We start from the raw sequence: 19,322 nt of genomic DNA, 5'->3' as shown, positions 1-19,322 counted from the left end.
AAAATCTTGGAATACCCCTACAAACAGCTCTGTCTGGATTTGCATCACTTTGGATTGAAGAGGTAAAACAGGGCAACTCTGTGTCACTTATTCCAGAGTCATTGAGGATGACAAATAAACTCTGCCCTTGCTAGTGCCTTCCAAAACCCTGGATGAATATGTCCTGTTAAAAAAATACAAAGATATTTTATGTTTTTATAGATATATGGAAACTCTCGGAAAGGGAAGATCTTGCTGGATGAGTACGATGCCAGTGACATCAGGAGCATGATAAGACATTGATAACAATTGGGATCAGTACTTCAATCAGTTACTTTCAGTGGATTGATCATGTGATATCATGACCACCGAATTCAACATTTTCATAATGCATGATGACAATGGGAATAAACTATCGGTATTTGGGGAGTTGTCAGGCACATAGTTTTTCATTTTTCATTCAAAAACCATAACCAAATTCTTGAGCGTCAAAAGAAATGGCAGCTTCGCCTTTCCCTTTCAGATCAGACAAATATCCACTGTCCAAAAGAGTAGCTAAATTGAAAGTGCAGGAAAGTGCGTCTGTAGTGGGCGGCACGGTGGCACAGTGGTTAGCACTGCTGCCTCACAGCGCCAGAGACCCGGATTCAATTCCTGCCTCAGGCCACACGACTGTGTGGAGTTTGCACGTTCTCACCGTGTCTGCGTGGGTTTTCTCCGGGTGCTCCGGTTTCCTCCCACAGTCCAAAGATGTGCAGGTCAGGTGAATTGGCCATGCTAAATTGCCCCTAGTGTTAGGTAAAGGGGTAAATGTAGGGGCATGGGTGGGTTACACTTCAGCGGGTCGGTGTGGACTTGTTGGGCCGAAGGGCCTGTTTCTACGCTGCAATGTAATCTAATCTAATCTAAAAACATCTGCAGGTTCTGAGCAGATCGAAACACAATTAACTTTTTGATTCCAATATGAGTTTTTCAGAAGAGGATCATATCAGACTCAATATGCTGCCCCTCGTTCTACCTCCAGATCGTGACTCATCTGTGGTGTTTTGTCACTGTTTACTGTTTAGAACATAGAACATAGAACAGTACAGCACAGAAAGGGCCCTGCAGCCCACGATGTTGTGCCGACCATTGATCCTCATGTGAGGTAAACCTAATGTACGAACTCTCAAATGTCTGTGACCATACGCATGTCCAGCAGTCTCTTAAATATCTCCAATGACCTCGCTTCCACAACTGCTGTTGGCAACGCAATCCATGCTCTCACAACTCTCTGCGTAAAGAAACCGCCTCTGACATCTGCTCTATACTTTCCGCCAAACAGTTTAAAAATATAACCCCTCGTGTTAACAATTGCTGCCCTGGGAAAAGGTTTCTGGCTATCAACTCTATCTATGCCTCTCATTATCTTATACACTTCAATTAGGTCCCCTCTCTTCCTTCTTTTCTCCAATGAAAAATGTCCGAGCTCAGTCAACCTCTCTTCATAAAATAAGCCCTCCAGTCCAGGCAGCATCCTGGTAAACCTCCTCTGAACCCTCTCCAAAGCATCCACATCTTTCCTATATTAGGGCAACCAGAACTGGACACAGTATTCCAAGTGCGGTCTAACCAAAGTTTTATAGAGCTGCAACAAGTTCTCATGGCTCATAAACTCAATCCCCCTGTTAATGGAAGCCAAAACACCATATGCTTTCTGAACAACCCTGTCCACCTGGGTGGAAATTTTAAGGGATCTATGTACCTGCACACCAAGATCCCTCTGTTTCTCCACACTGCCAAGAATCCTGTACTCAACTTTCAAGTTCGATCTTCCAAAATGCATCACCTCGCATTTATCCAGTTTGAATTCCATCTACCACCTCTCAGCCCATCTCTGCATCCTGGCAATGTCTTGCTGCAGCCTACAACAGTCCTGTATACTGTCAATGATACCTCCAACCTTTGTGTCCTCTGCAAACTTGCTGACCCATCCTTCAATCTCCTCATCCAAGTTATTGATAAAAATTACAAAGTGTAGATGCCCAAGAACAAAGCCCTGTGGAACACCATTCATCACTGGCTTCCAGGCAGAATATTTTCCTTCCACTACCACTCGCTGTCTTCTGTCGACCAGCCAATTCTGTATCCAGACAGCTAAATTTCCCTGTATCCCATTCCTCCTGACCATCTGAACGAGCCTACCATGGGGAACCTTATCAAATGCCTAACTGAAGTCCAGATACACAACATCCACCTCTCGATATTGGGGATAAATCCATTGAAATTGAGATAAACCCTTACTCCCCTCGTCCACCTCTACGTCTGTCCCTGTTCAGGTTATAGTCATAAAATGCCACCCTCTGCTGGTCTCCCCATGCCAATGCACAAATGTCAGTTTTTTTCTGTCTGATGACATCAAATACTGTGAATCTCTCACATTGTACGGCTGTTTGGTTTTTCAAAATTCTCTGGATGCACAGAACAGTTTTGTCTGATACCTAGATATATTACACCACCACTGGGACAGTTTCAGGCCTTTTCAATCCTTTCTCACTTACACCTTGTAGGGGTGAATTATAAAATATTTCAATTTAAAGAACGTGTAATAAATTCATGGCATCACCTTACAGATGATTTGGTCAAAGTTGCTTGGATGCAGTTGCAGTGGAAATACTCTTCAAGGTGTACACTTTGTGTAACGAATAATCTTCAAAGACAAATCACTTTCACATTGCAGAGCGAGTACAGTTATTACTCAGGAGCATTCGCCACTCTGAGTGTCCTCAGTACAATTATGCTCCTCCCTATGCCCAACTGTGTGTGTGTGTGTGCAGATGGTGCTGTCAGTTTGGATGGTGCTATGATCTACCTCCCTCGCCCCACCTCCTAGACTGAATCCCTTATGGTTTTCTCCCTCCACTGCCATCAGTGCAGTAGAGTGTGAAGGCCAGCAGAGGCGGACATTGCATCACTTTAAACACCACAGAGGCTGGCAGATCCGCTGTGCACACGGATACGCACAGAGACACGCAGATACACACAGATATGAATATAGATACACAGGCACATGTAGAGACTGGTGCAGTCACACAGATACTAAAGCACACAGAGACAAATCCCGATACACTGATGCACGTGCACACACAGATATACAGGCATCAGTACAGACACATCACAAACACTGACACACTGACGTTTATACAGACATGCAGAATCTGCCAGTATTTATTTTTCGCGTGGTGACTTCCTCAATATTTCGCTCAATCGTGTGGTGTGTGCCAATATTTCTGTTGATCCCTAGGGATTCCTCTGCACCCTCACTATAGCTTCTACATCTTTCCTATAACAAGGCGACCAGAACTGAACACAATGTTCCAAGTGTGCTGTTACGACACAGCAATGACCCGTTTGTGAATTCAACCAACACCCAGAAAAGCTTACCTTGCCTTATAATCTGTTAAAGCACCCATCCTCCTCCTCTAACCATAATCAAATTACCTGTGCCACAGCATGGAAAGTTAACGAGTTTTTTATTCCTTATTTTTTTTCAACAGACTCTTTGGGAATTTAGACTAGTGGGAATGGAGGTTAGGGCAGTTGAATGTTCCTCCTGCAGAATATGGGAGGTAAGAGTTACCACCAGTGTCATTGCTGACTACATCTGCTGGAGTGCACCTGACTCCAGCTCCTTGAAAACCGCGTTACGGAACTGGAGCTGGAGCTGGATGAACTTCGAATCATTGGGGTGGCAGAGGGGATTATTGAGAGGAGTTACAGGGAGGTAGTCACTCCTAAGGTACAAGAAAAAGGCAAATGGGTTACAGTCAGGGGACGGAAAGGGAACCGGCACGCAGTGCAAAGATCCCCTGTGGCCATTCCCCTCACCAATAAATATACCCTTTTGGATACTATGGGGGGGACTTACAAGGGTAAAGCAGTGGGTAGACAGCTCTGGCGCAGCGTCTGTCCCTGCTGCTCAGAAGGGAAAGGGGAAGAGGAGCAGAGCAGTAGTCATTGGGGAATCTATAGTTAGGGGGTCAGATAGGAGGTTCTGTGTGGACGAGAGAGACTCACGGTTGGTGTGTTGCCTCCCAGGTGCCAGAATTCGTGATGTCTCTAATCGTGTTTTTGGGATCGTTCAGGGGGATACGGAGCAGCCCCAAGCAGTGGTCCAAATAGGCACCAACGACATAGGTAGGAATAGAGATGGGGATTTAAGGCAGAAATTCAGGGAGCTAGGATGAAAGCTTAGAGCTAGGATGAACAGAGTTGTTGGCTCTGGTTTCTTGCACGCGCCACGTGCTAGTGAGGCAAGGAATAGGGAGAGAGAGAAGGTGAACAAGTGGCTCCAGAAATGGTGCAGGAGGGAGGGTTTTGGATTCTGGGGCAGGTGGGACCTCTACAAGCAGGATGAGCTTCATCTAAACCAGAGGGGTACCAATACCCTGGGGGGGGGGGGGGGGTGGAATTCGCTCAGGCTATTGGGGTGGGTTTAAACTAATCCAGCAGGGGGATGGAAACCAAAATTGTAGTTATTTGATAGAAAGGGTTGAGAGTAGGGAGGTCCAAAATCAAGTTTCAGAGATGCAAGATGGCACCGGCAAGCAAGAGGTTGGTTTGAAGTGTGTCCATGTCAATGCGAGGAGCACCCGGAATTAAGGTGGGTGAACTTGCAGTATGGGTTGGTACCTGGGACTTCAATGTTGTGGCCATTTTGGAGACATGGTTAGAGCAGGGACAGGAATAGTTTTTGCAGGTTCCAGGATTTAGATGTTTCAGTAAGAACAGAGAAGATGTTAAAAGAGGGGGAGGTATTACATTGTTGGTCAAGGACAGTATTGCAGTTGCAGAAAGGATGTTTGAGGACTCATCAACTGAGGTGGTATGGGCTGAAGTTAGAAAGAGAAAAGGAGAGGTCACCCCGTTGGGAGTTTTCTATAGGCCTCCGAATAGTTCCAGAGATGTAGAGGAAAGGATAGCAAAGATGATTCTCGATAGGAGTGACAGAGACAGGGTAGATGTAATGGGGAACTTCAACTTTTGAAATATTGAACGGGAACACTATAGTACGAGTACTATAGAGGGGTCAGATTTTGTCCAGTGTGTGCAGGAGGGCTTCCTGACACAGTATATAGACAGGCCAACAAGGGGCGAAGCCACATTAGTTTTGATACTGGGTAATGAGCCTGGTGAGGTGTTAGACTTGGAAGTAGGTGAGCACTTTGGTGATAGCAATCACAATTCTGTTAATTTTACTTTAGTGATAGAAAGGGATAGGTATATACCAATGGGCAACAGTTACAGCCGGGGGAAAGGCAATTACGATGCCATTAGGCAAGATTTAGGAAGCATATGATGGGGAAGGAAACTGCAGGGGATGGATACATTAGAAATGTGGAGCTTATTCAAGGAAAAGCTACTGTGTGTCCTAGATATGTGTGTACCTGTCAGGCAGGGAGGAAGCTATAGAGCGCGGGAGCTGTGGTTTACGAATGAAGTGGAATCTCTGGTCAAGAGGAAGATGGCGACTTATGTTAGGATGGGATGTGAAGGCTCAGTTAGGGTGCTTGAGGGTTACAAGGTAGCCAGGAAAGACCTAAAGGGAGAGCTTTGGAATGCTTTGTCCGCAATGGTAGTAGATTCGCCAACTTTAATTACATTCAAGTCGTCATTGGACAAGCATATGGACGTACATGGAATAGTGTAAGTTAGATAGGCTTCAGATTGGTATGACAGGTCGACTCAACATCGAGGGCCGAAGGGCCTGTACTGCGCTGCAGTGTTTTATATTCTATGTTCCCCTACCTTCTCTGACTCCTGGCGCAAGTTCCCTCTACTATCCTGATGAGCCCTACCCTCATCTTGTTCCTCACAAAAGTGTAGAACATCTTAAGTTTTATCTTAATCCTACTCACCAAGTCTTTTTCATGCCCCCTTCTCGCTCTCCTGAAATTATTCTTCACTTCCTTCCTGACTACCTTGTAACCCTCTCGAGCCTTGTCTGATCCTTGCCTATTTAACCCTAAGTCATTTTCCTCCTTCCTCTTGAGATATTCTACATCCATTGATACAATAGAGATATGGAGCTGAAAATGGATTGGAGCTGCACATCCTGTCACTTCCAGCATGGGCTTCAGGTTTCCTCACACTGGGCAGTGATCTCACACAGTGCTACTGAACAATGCACTGGGGCAGTGTACACAGCTCTACATGCTGGGACGGTAACTGCTCCTGGTTTACAGTTCAATGCACTGGGGTGGTGTACATTGCTCTACATGCTGGGAGGAGAAAGTGAGGTCTTCCTAAAGAAGGGCTTATGCCCGAAACGTCGATTCTCCTGTTCCCTGAATGCTACCTGACCTGCTGCGCTTTTCCAGCAAAACATTTTCAGCTCTACATGCTGGGAGGGTAAATGCTCCTGGTTAACATAACAATTCACTGCTGTTCACGGCATAGCTCCCAGTGCTGGAGAGGCAGTTCTTGGACTGGTGTGGTCTGCACAGATTGCTGGGTTGTATTGAGCAGGACACTAGCCTGGTCTGAACACTGCTACGTGCTACACAGATATATCATCTGGATTATGGTGTCTGATTCTGTGACGTGGATTTCAGTTGATTTGTCAGCACATTTACTTTATATTCTTATTTTTGTTATTGGACCTACTAAAATACTACTCAACCAGTTTATCCCATTTGGCTCTTTACTGAACTTGTTGATCAAGTAATCATCCAATTATAACATGAATATCCGTCCTTCTGTACCTTAACCTGGCCGTTGGTGCTCATATCCATGGAATCCCGGGGAAATCATTATGAAGCTCAGAAGCAGTGTGCAAAACGTATGGCTCGTGGTCTCCTGGACGACCCGTCTGTGGGTCCCATTTGGATCCCTAGTGTATCAAGAGCTGGCATTGCGAAGCTCAGGAACAATGAAATGGTATGCGTCAGACTGCTGTTCACTTCCTGGTGTGTTCCATGTGGTGCTCCATGGACAGGGGTGTGTGTTTGACTGTTGCTCACTTCCCGGCATGTCCCATGTCGTACTCCATAGACAGGGAGGTATGTGCTGGGCTGTTGTTCACTTCCCGGTGTGCCCCATGTGGTACTCCATAGATAGGGGTGTATGTGTTTGGATGTTGTTCACTTCCGGGTGTGCCCCATGTGGTACTCCATAGCCAGGGGTGTATGTGTTTGACTGTTGCTCACTTCCCGGTGTGCCCCATTTGGTGATCCATGGACAGGGGTGTGTGTGTGCTGGTCTATTGTTCACTTCCCGGTGTGCCCCATGTGGTACTCCATGTTGGACAGGGGTTCCAGTAGCTTTTGACACGCCTTTGAACCTTGAACTGTGCGTGTCCACTGAACCCCTGTGCTTGTCCCTCTCAGATGATTGTGTAGTCAGTAACACGAGAAAACCTCTCGAGTATAATTGTAAAAGAGCAGGCATCTAACTTGTAACTGAGGGGTTTCTGACTGACTACTGTTATTGAAAGGTTAGTGGAGGTGTTGGGGATGGTTTGCCTAAGGTTTTGCTGTGAGCTGCCTCAGACATTCAGGGAGACCTGAGAATTTGGCGACCCAACTCTGGTTGGAGCATGGGGACTGTAGTTACAACACCTGCGTCTGTAAGATGAACAACAAATGGAGCACAGGCTGCACAGAGAGGAAGATCTGAAACCACGGAGTGAGTGTGCTTGGGGAAAGGGATCTTCTGTATCCACACCGGTTTTTCCAGGAACAGCTCCCCAAGTTACATTTAACTCAGGAGCAGAGTGTGAGGGGACCCTGATTGAACAAGAAGCTGGTCACAGAGTGGTGTCACTTCCTTTAGCCCTCATCCTTCACAATTTCAGTACTCACTTGTCTTGTTCATTCAGATGTGCATCATCTCACATTTATCAGTGTTAAAACTCATCGGCCATTAATCTGGATATAGAAATCATCTGTTTATATCGTCCTGAGGCTAACCCTTTCCTCCTCACTGTGAACCACCCAGCTAATCTTGGTGTCATCCCCAGCATGAGTTATCATTCCACTGCCATCCATCTTCCACATTCTCACCATCATCATTTATGAATATCACAAACAAATCTTGATTTCCTTTCTATTCTCCAGATGTTATTCACAGAAGAAGAATTATGAATTCCAGTCTCTTGCTATTCCTATTTTGAGGAATTTACAAAGTGATGTAGTTAACACCTATTATGAGGGAGCTGCAAATAGCATTTTCGACATAGAGGTGAATTCACCTTTTACACTCTGCCCCTTAGCATGACTTATTCATAAAGCGTGTACCAAATTTAGGATGAACTAGGGTTTGGCACCTTGTACTGGAACATTAGTCTTTTATGTGGTACTGTTCTTCGTAACAATAGTCAAAACTGAAGAATTTTTCATCTGCAGGATGGACACAGACTTATTGCTTTAATCAGCTAATGTGATGAGGATTAACACTCAATTAAATTTTACGTTATGGACAAACTGCAGGAGATCAAATCTTTTGCTCATGTCTATCTTGAATTGGAAGCAAATACATACTGTTAAAAAAAATCAAAAATGTTGAGACACCATACAAGAGGAAAAAAACATGTCATCTGCATTTGTTGGAGATACAGATATACAGAGTGAATGTGCAATCTGAATAAGAATCAAGTGATAGAAAAAGAAGTACATCAAATCTTAATTTTCAATGGAACCAGATCCCAATTTTCCTGAACAGTGACGTTTTTCACCCAACCTCACTTCTGCTAAAGCAAGTTTTTTCCCAGCCACTAAAATTTCATTAGCCATTCTTCCTCCACCTTCCTACTCCGTTTTTACACTTCTACTTCCCTTGCATTAACTCTTCTACTGCTACATTCTCTTCCACTGATGGTATCTCTTCACATCTTTCTTCTCCCACTCCCACTGGAAGTTACATCAGTTCCCTAGTTACTCCCACTTCCAATGGCCATTCCTTTCCCTTTTTGCTTTCCAACTGGGGTGATGGGAACTGCTGGCTTCTGTGCTCCTATTGGTCATCATTGAATGATAAGATTGGGATGATCAATGTCCAATAGGAACAGACAATGGTGTATGTCTGTCACTGTTCAATCCAACGTGAAAAGGGTGGTTTTGTTCCCCATACAGAGTGGAACTTTTTTTCTGTCTCTGTGTCACAGTGCTAACTAAACAGCCTCATCCCAATAGGACAAACTTCTCCTCAGAATCAGATGTCCCTGCATCAGTTTTTCCCTAAACGTTGTGCGAACATTGACCACATTGTTCGAACAAGCCGTGTTCTATCGTTTTGCTCTTTATTATTTTAACTGATTTTCCAATGTCATTTGAGGTGAGATCAGAGTAACTTGCGTCAAAGTAATATTTGACTCATGTAGCATCATTGACCCTCAGCAAACTATGGTCAATGGGAATCAGAGGCAATTCTCTGCTGGGAATTTCCTCAATAAACAATGGCACCTTCCATAGAGCTATTGGGGATGACAAATAAACGCTGCCTTTGCTAGTGCCTTCGAAAACCATAGATGGATTTGTCTTATTAATAACATCAAGATTCATTCTGTTTTTACAGTTTGGTCTAAAGTCTCAGAAAAGTAAGACCTTGCTGCTTGAGTGTCATCCCAATGAAATCAGAGTATTACAATAAGATAACGATTCTGATTATTTTCAATCAGTTACTTTCTGAGGACTGATCGTGCGATGTCAATGCCGTTGAGATCAATATTTTCTCGTTCAAAAGCGTCACATCACATTGGCTCAAGGCAGCACCATTCCCCAATTCTACTTCATTCTCCAGCTCATTCGCCGTGCTCGCCAGATATACGAGGCCCACAACTCAGAGATGCCTATGAGCCTCTGGACATGCCACATCACCCATGCCATGCACTCTGAGTCCATCCCCTCCCCCAAGCCCACCTCCTGTCATGTGTTAACCATCCCATCTAACCTTCCACGCTCAAATGCTGAATGTTTTGTACTATGCAAAGGTATCAGCTTTATCCCTCTGTGCCCTCCCTTTAATGAATTTCAAGCACGACATAATGTTGAACTCCGCTTCCACCGTCTTCTTCTCGGTGTCCATTTCTTTCGGTAAGAGTCCACTCCCCATCCCATAGCCCCTTCGCCCTGCTCCAACACTCCCTTCACCTGGGCTAATTTCTCTTGCGTTTACTTGAACTCAATCTGTTCGTGAACAACGCTCCATGTGACACTGGTTGTTTTAATTTCTCTGCATCGCCCTCACCCTATCCAACCTATCACCCCCTGAACAGATTACGCTGTATGCTTCGATCCAACCCTGAATGTATTATTCAACCTGTGCTGATAAGGGTGGAAAAGTTCATCGTTTCCAATTTGCACCCCTTCCTCACTTTTACCACGTCTATCTCTGACGCCTCCCTTCCTTTCCTCGACATCTATTTCTATGGATAGACCGTTCACTGATATCCAGTATTAACCTACCAACTCCCACAGCTACATGGAGGATACATTCTCACATAGTGTTTCCTGCAAAGACTCCATTCATTCTCCCAGTTCCGCCGTCTCCACTGCATTGCTTCTGATGATGTCAACTTCAAAAATGTGGCCTCTAAAATGTCCACCTTCTTCTTCAACCGAAAGGGGCCACAATCAGTTCTGACCCACTTCCTGCACATTTACACTCAGCCTCCCTCTGCCTTCCTGCAACAGCGTTAGAGTTCACCTTGTCTTTACCTATCAACCCACCAGCGCTCACATGCAGAAGATCATCAGTCTGCATTTCCCCCACCTCCAGCGAGATGCCACCAACAGGGACATATTTGCCTCCTCTTCCTTTTCCACCTTCTGAAGGGACCATTTCCTCCAGGACACCCCGGTCCGCACTTTAATAACTGCCAAAACTTCCCCCCACCTCCCCCACCTCCCATCACCGGTCCGCTTTACTTCCCCTGCCGGAGGTGTTACATTTTCCCATTTACCTTCTCCCTCCTCACTCTCAAAGGGCCCAAACATACCTCCCAGGAGAAGTAGCATCCTACCAACATTTCCCACAATCTAGTCTACGACATTCGTTGCTCGCAAAGTAGTCTGCTCTACTTTGGGGAAACTAAAGGTAGTCTGGGTGATGGGAGATGTGATCAATATCCAAGTTGTACATATACAAAAGACCCTGAGCTTCCAGTTGCCTAACAGTTTAATAGCCCACCCTGTTCCCTGGCCAATATCTCTGTGGCAGGCTTACTGCAGTGTTCCAGGACATTTCAACACAAGCTGGAAGAACAAACCTCATTTTCTGCAGACGGACCCTGCAGCCCTTCAGACTCAAAATAATGTTCAATAATTTTAGCGACAGAACTCTCCAATATCCTCGTCCCCTACCCATACACCAGGCCTAGTTCTCACATCGCCTTCCATTACTCACCCCCTATTGTTAGCTTTTAACTGTCTCCATTAACAGCTATTCAGCCTTCGCTATATATAAACCAACATTTTCAGGGCTACCATCCGCTCTGAGGAAGGGCCACCGAAACACAAACGTTAACTCTGATTTGTCTGCACAGAAGCTGTAGACCTATTGCAGCAACTTCGGTTTTTGTTTCAACAATGTCTCACAATGATTTTTTCCCACAATGCAATACATCATCGACATTTAGAGCCCTGTCAAACATAGGAACTTTGTGATTTTTTCATTTAATGTCCATTACAAATTACTCGAGATTCAATTGAGATAGCAGCTTTGCTTATATCTTCCAGATCAGTCAATTTATCAGAGTTCAGAAAGAAAAAGAAATCGAAAGAGCTGGAGGGAAACTCAACAGGTCTGGCACCCTCTGAACAGAGATGCACATAATTAACCTTTGATTCCAATATGACTTTTTCAGAACAGTGTCACATCATATACGATATATTAACTCTGTTTCTCTCTGAAGATACTTCCTCGTCTGTTGCATTTCTCACCATTTTCTGTTTGTATTTCATGTTTCTGTATCACTATAATTCATGTTTCTTGACAGGGCTACATGCTGAATTTGGTAATATATGGACAATGTCCTTTCCTGTTCCTGTTATAGCTGGTGTGTCTGTGGCACCTGTATTACGACCGAAATCAGTTTCTTCTTTAAGATTCAAAGGAGAAAAGAATATTTTTCTGAACATTCTGTAAATTTCAGGAACTGCACTTTGTTTGAAAAGACATTTCAGAGGCAGCTGAAATTTCATGAGATAATAAGAATAGATTATTGATGGTGGAGCACTCTGTGACCTTCGTTGACCGGCTTGTCTACCCCCTCTCCAAAGGCTTTGATTACATATCACAGAATTATTTACAGCAAAAGTGGAAGAAATTCAGCCCATTGTCTCTTCCAGCTTGGAATGACTTCATCTCTACAGTTCGTCTCTTGTATTGTCCCCATTGCCATTCCCATTTTGCTATTAGTGTCTGCTTTTAAATGCAAGTTTCCTGCCAGATATGAACAATATGGTCAATCTCAAACAAAAAGATAAACAGAACTTAGAGGGCAAGCTCAGCATGTCTGGCAGTATCTGGGAAGAGAAATCAAAGTTAATGCTTCAGGTGTGGTGACCCTACTCAGTCTGTATTCGCAATGATTAAATGGTGTGTATATACAATATAGTTCAGTTTATCACATTTAATATTATCCTTTTAGTTCAAATTGTCATTCAGCATTACATCTCCCAAATGTTGGCTGTTTCCTTGATATGCATTAGATTTAATTCTGTCTGTCAGAAAGAGTGATGATGACTGGGGCATATCATTGTACTCCCCATGCAGTCTCCACAGCCACTATCCCCATTCTGTCCTATCTCCCAGCCAATGTCATGTTCATTCGAACCTGACTCATTAATTCATAAGTCTTAATGAATAAGCTCATTGTAATTATCACTTTTGGTTTTGGACTGAGTCTAAAATGCGTTAAAAATACGGTTTACAGCAACTAAAACTGCATTTAGAAGTCTGTTAATTTATATAAATAAATTGCTGTACCATATTCTGCATGGAAGTTCCAAAGTTGCCATTTTAGAGCAGTGAGAGGAACATTCAGAGAAGTCCACACTCCCTGTCTATGTTCAGGGCAATTGTATCCAGTGACTGTCTGTTCTTTAGCGTTTGTTCCCGTGGAGGAGAGATCAGCACAGTAACAACATCCTGATTGGATTTCTTTTAGGGATGGAGGGATTTTTGGAGAGATGGTTACAGCATTGTAATGGGACAACAGAGCAGATTCATGTGGCCTACGAAAAGAAAATATTCTTATTCTCCCTCACAACTGACTTCACTCGAGTAATTCGTGATGAGAGATGTGACCAATAGCCGACAATCCAGATATATTGTGAGCTGAATGTGCTGTATTGAAAGCTGGGACTGTTTGCTCTGACTGTGTTTGATGTCAGTCTCCATGCAATGCAACTGTGCCACTGGAGGCTTTCCATCTCCTATTAGTAAGAGGCTTCATTCAGTGCGCTATCCCACTGTAGTAACAGATGCATCAGCTCCAACAGTAACAGAGATCAACAGCTGCATTGATCTGAATCGGAGAATAGCGGACTGGAACATTACAACAATTGAGAGGTGGTTTTCCTTGAGTCTTTTCAAGATTTTGCCCTATTAGGAATTTCTACCATATCGGATATCAGCAGTGCTGATGATTATTCTGGGCGGGGTGGAGGGTGTGCTACTCACCTATTATCGCAATTGTTGTGTTCTCTACCTCTGTCCATTCATTAATCCCATAAACAAGTTTGAATTTCGTTGCAATTTCTGTTATCTATATTTGTCAGAGAAAGAAACTATTGTCTTCAGTTTCAATTGCAGTCTCCATTCATTACCCATGAATTGCAGACCACTCCCTCACAAACATCTGCGAACAAAACTGTGCACAACCCCAAGATTCCTTTTTACCATGAAATGATTTATATCCCGTGTTCTTTCTGTCACCAAACCTGTCCACTCCCAGCTCCTAAAATCCTCAATCTTTATCTCTGCGTCAGTGCTGTTGCTGAACAATCCATTGGCTGCACGTTGGTAAAATTCAGACTTAATGTTTCAAACTCTCTTCTGACCACTTTTCCAATTACAAATATTTCAATCACAAAATTGTTCTTGTCTCGGATGTTAATTCATGATTTGGACAATGTATGAATGTAGGAATGTCACTGGATGTAATTCAGAAGCAAAGCTAATTAAATGAAAGATATTGTTTCAAGTGATTTGTTTTAAGTCCTACAACAGCTGATGACAGAACTTAAATAAAAATGATAAGAATTGGAATAAAAGTGAATTTCACGAAAAATAAAAATAAAAGCAACATGTTGACTGGAAACCTTCTTTCACTGATCACCTTCGGTGAAGAAATCTAATGTTATTACCCATGGTCTGGGTTAAGTGTGACTTTAGACCCATGACAATATGTTTAACTTTATATTGGATTGTGGAATGGCCTCAAGAGTCAGGGCAACTAGTGATGGTAACCAAATGCTGCCCTTGGCAGAGATGTCAACATCCCACGAAATAACAAAATTGAAGGTGAAATCAAATAAAGGAAGATACTGAAAATCTGACATTATAGAAAGAAACGCAAAGAAACGAGCAGAAAGTGCTGGGAAACTTTCCTGATCTAAAAGCAGCTGGAAAAGAGTGTGATTAATAACGTTGACATGGAAGTCTGTTTTGAAGGGGAGGAGGAATCAATAGTGAAAGAGGGATATAGAAGATAAAGAGCAAACTAAGAAAATGATGATCAGCTGGGCTGGAAATAAAATGTGTGATTCGCGTCATTTATTTTTCGCATTTCCCATCTTCCTGAATGTTGAAACTTTATTGCTGGAACAGCACAGCAGGTCAGGCAGCATCCAGGGAACAGGAGATTCGACGTTTCGGGCACAGGCCCTTCTTCAGGAATGTGCCCGAAACGTCGAATCTCCTGTTCCCTGGATGCTGCCTGACCTGCTGTGCTGTTCCAGCAATAAAGTTTCAACTTTGATCTCCAGCATCTGCAGACCTCACTTTCTCCATCTTCCTGAATGTCATGCCCTTGTAAATACAGGTATCTCCCGCTTTTCAAAGGTTCGCTTTTCGCCACTTCCCTTTCCGAATGACTTACATGAGGACCTAGTTTCACTAACCAAAAGAAATCCGAACAGGATTTTCACTTTTACGGAGAAAGCCGAAATGTTTCCCGTATAAATTAGTGCGACGGCAGTTTACACCATATCAGCTTGTGAACGGTTTCGTAGGACACTTTGCTTACAAATAGTGAGGGAAACCTGCATATATCTAAGATCATGTTTAAAGCGATTTGATTCCCTCCCTAAGTGTGGTCATCTTCTTATATTCATTAACGGGATATGGGGATCTCTGACTGGGGCAGCATCAGTTCATTTTTCCAGTTGCCCTTGAGAAGACCTTGAGCCCCTGTAGTCCACGTGTTTGATCTGATTTGGTTTCGTTTATTTTAGTCAAATGAACAATGGAAAGGTTTGTTTTTATTGTAGTGCAGGCACAAGACCCTAAACAAGAAAACAGAGATCACAGGGTCCTTGGAAAGAGTGAGGCATACAAGGTTACAGCTTCACAGGAGGTGGGCAAAGTAAGATCGACATTAGCAAGATTCATATTATTTGAAAAGTGAGAGATGTCAATTTGTCAGTCTAATAATGGGAGGGAAGGAAGTATTCCTGAGCATGCTGGTCCATGTTTTCAAGCCTCTGTGTCTCCTCCCTGTTGGAAGAGGTTGTAGGAGATCATTACTGTTTTGGGAGAGTTCTTTGATGTTGCCAGCCTTACTGCAACAATGACAAGTACAAATGGACAGAAGGTTGTCTTACGTGATGATCTGGACTGTGCACACAACCGATTGTAGTTTCTTATGGTCTTGGGCAGAGCAGTTACCATGTCAGGTCATTATGCACCCGAATAGAATGCTTTTAGCTCCCAGTGTGCAGAGCACTGGGAGACGGGCGATTTCAAAATAGTTAGATGTAACAATTGGCTGTTAAATGGATACCCACGTTCTGGCTGCAGTTTTGACAACGACTGAAATTTAACTGATAATTTTAAATTATGTCCTCTATACCAAAACCTTGTTGAGAGTATTGTATTGCCAACATCGAACCAATGAGCCATCACATGCTTCAAATGAATAGAGAAGTCAACACCATCACAGCGAAGGAGAATGAGACAGAAACAAATGGAAGGAGAGAGAGAACACATCGAGAGAAACAGATGGACAGTCAGTCAAAGAGAGAAAGGAAACAAAACAAGGAAACAAACAGGCACATGTGCAGGGAGAAGGGAAGAGAATAGGTTCAGAGAAAGAAACAGAAGACAGGGAAAAGGAAAACGCAGGGAACTAGACAGTGTGAGAGAAACTGTGAGAGACAATGGTCACAGGGAGCTGGGGTTAGGGTCAAGGGGAGCTCGGCGGAATGGGAAGAGTTGGGGGTGATGACTGGTGAGACCTCGGCATGAGCACTGGAGGGAGCTGGGGGTATGGAGATGACGAGTTATTTTGTGCTGTGTCAAGATGTCCAAGCAGATCATGGTAAGCATGGATATACTCAACGATGATTGTAAAACATGTCTGAGAGGCATATAGGTTACGCTTCACAGGGCGTGCGCTAGGCGAGATCAATATGAACAAAATCCGCATTATCTGAGATTAGAGAGTCCATTCATCAGTCTAATAACTGCTAGGAAGAAGCTGTTCCTGAACTTGCTGCTCTGTGTGTTCAAGCGTCTGTATCTTTTCGCCTGATAGAACAGGTTGTGGGAGATCTTTACAGGTATATGATGGGACTATGGTAATGTTAGAACAGAGAACATTCCGGTACAGGAACAGGCCATTCGGCGGTCCAAGCCTGCACCATTCCAAATGCTGTATTTCAACCTATCTCCTATTTTCTAAAGGTCTGTATCCATATGCTCCCTGCCCATTCATGTATCTTTCCGGAAACATCTTAAATGAGCACCACTGGTCACAGTTCTCCATTTTGAGAAACTCCCTTCCCCTACTACACTCTGTCCCCTGTTGCCAAGCCAGTTCTTTCTCCATGTAGCTAGCACACCTGGACATAACCCGACCATGGGAAATCTTATCAAACGTCTTCTTGAAGTCCATGTACATGACAACTACAGCCACTCCCTCATCAAGCAACTTTGTCAGTTCCTCAAATAATTCTATTAAGTTGATAAGACCTGACCTTCCCTGCACTAAACCACTTTGCCTCTCACTGATAAGACCATTTTCATCCAAATGAGAATGGATCCTATCCCGCAGTATCTTCTCTCGCAGCTTCCCTACCCCAGACGTCAGGCTCACTGGTCTATTATTAACTGGATTATTCATGCTACCCTTCTTAAACAAGGCGATTAGAAAGTTTCCAGTCCTCCGGGACCTCAGTTGAGTTCAAGGATGTTACAAAGATATCTGTTAAGGCCCCAGATATTTCCTCTCTCCCTTCCGTCAGTAATCTTGGATAGATGTTGGCAACCTTTCTGCGGCAATGAGCCGTGTAAAGAGAGTCAATGGTTGGGAGATTGGAGTCCGTCATAGTCTGGGCTGTGAATACAATCTTCTGTAGTTTCTGTTGTTCCTGGGCAGAGTGTTGCCGTTCCAGGCCATTACACACCCAGACAGTACGTTCACAATAGTGCATCTGTAGAAGTATAAATATCCTGAGCCAAGTGAAGAAGGAGAGGCGTTTTTGAACCATCTTGACTGTCACACCTATGTGAGAAGTCCAGGGAAGGTTGCCAGTTATCATCACTCCGAGGGACTTGCCGCTCTGCACTGTCTCGACCGTTGATGTAGATAAGGGCGTGTTCCCCTCCTTTCGTTCGAAAGTCAATGATCAGTTCTTTACTTTTGCCGAATTTGAGAGGGAGGTTATTATCATTCCACCCTGCCACCAAACCCACTATCTCCTTTCTGTGTTCAGACTCATCGTTGTGTTATATCCCTCCTGCTTTGGTAATGTCATCAGCAAAATTACAGTTAGCATTGTTTGGAAATTGGCAACACAGCCAAGTGTGTACCGGAGTACAGTAGGGGGCTGATGACACAGCCGTATGTGTACAGGGAGTACAGTAGGGGGCTGATGACACAACCGTATGTGTACAGGGTGTACAGTAGGGGATGCGGACACAACCGTATGTGTACAGGGAGTACAGTAGGGGGCAGAGGACACAGCCACGTGTGCACAGGGAGTAGAGTAGGGGGCTGAGGACACAGCCGTGGGTGTACAGGAAGTACAGTAGGGGGCTGTGGGCACTGCCGTAGGTGTACAGGGAGTACGGTAGGGAGCAGAGGGACACAGTCGTGTGTGCACAGGGAGTACAGTAGTGGGCTGAGGACACAGTGGTGTATGTACGGGAGTACAGTAGGGGGCTGAGGACACAGCCGTGGTGTATAATGAGTACAGTAGTGGGCTGAGGGCACAGCTGTGGGTGTACAGGGTGTAGAGTAAGGGGCTAAGGACATAGCCGTGTGTGTACAGGGAGTACAGTAGCGGGCTGAGGACACAGCTGTGTGTGTACAGGGAGTACAGTTGGGGGCTTAGGGTATATCCCTTGGTGTACAGGGAGTACAGTCGAGGGTGAGGACACAGCCGTCGGTGTACAGGGAATACAGTAGGGTGCTGAGGTCACAGCCGTCAGTGTACAGGCTGTGCAGTAGGGGGCTGAGGGACACAGCCGTGTGTGAACAGAGAGTGCAGTTGGGGGCTGAGGGCACAGCCGTGTGTGTACAGGGAGTACAGTCGGGGGTGGAGGGCACAGCCGTGTGTGCACAGGGAGTACAGTAGGGGGCTGAGAGCACAGCTGTGGGTGTACAGGGAGTACAATCGGGGCTGAGGACACAGCCGTGTGTGTACAGGGAGTACAGTAGGGGGCTGAGGACTCATCCTTCAGGAGCTTCAGTGCTGAGTGTTATTGTGCTGGAGGTGCAGATACCTGTCTTCACTAATTGTAGTCTGTGTGTCAGAACCCGTGGGATCCAGTTGCAGAGGGTGGAGACACGACTAAGGTCATGGAATTTTGAGATCAGTCTGGCGGGTATAATAATGTTTAAGGTGGAGCTATCGTCAATGAGCAGGAGTCTGGTGTAAGTGTCTTTGTTGTCCAGATGTCCTAGGGATGAGTGCAGAGCTTGGGGTATGGCATCTGTTGTGGACCTGTTACATCAGTCGGCATATTAGAAGGGATCAAGTCAGGCTGGGAGATTGGCGGTGATGTGGGCCATAACCAGCCTTTCAAATCACTCCATGTTTATTGAGGTTAGAGCTACTGGGCGGTAATCATTAAGTCATTAAAGCATGAGCTTTATCACTTACAAGGTAGATGTTGGTGTTCTTGAAGCAGGTTGA

Source organism: Chiloscyllium plagiosum, unplaced genomic scaffold (genome assembly GCF_037043375.1).
Source record: "Chiloscyllium plagiosum isolate Xiang-an unplaced genomic scaffold, Cpla_swu_hap1 HiC_scaffold_21, whole genome shotgun sequence".
NCBI classification, from domain to species: Eukaryota; Metazoa; Chordata; class Chondrichthyes; order Orectolobiformes; family Hemiscylliidae; genus Chiloscyllium; species Chiloscyllium plagiosum.
This window is presented reverse-complemented; position numbering follows the sequence as displayed.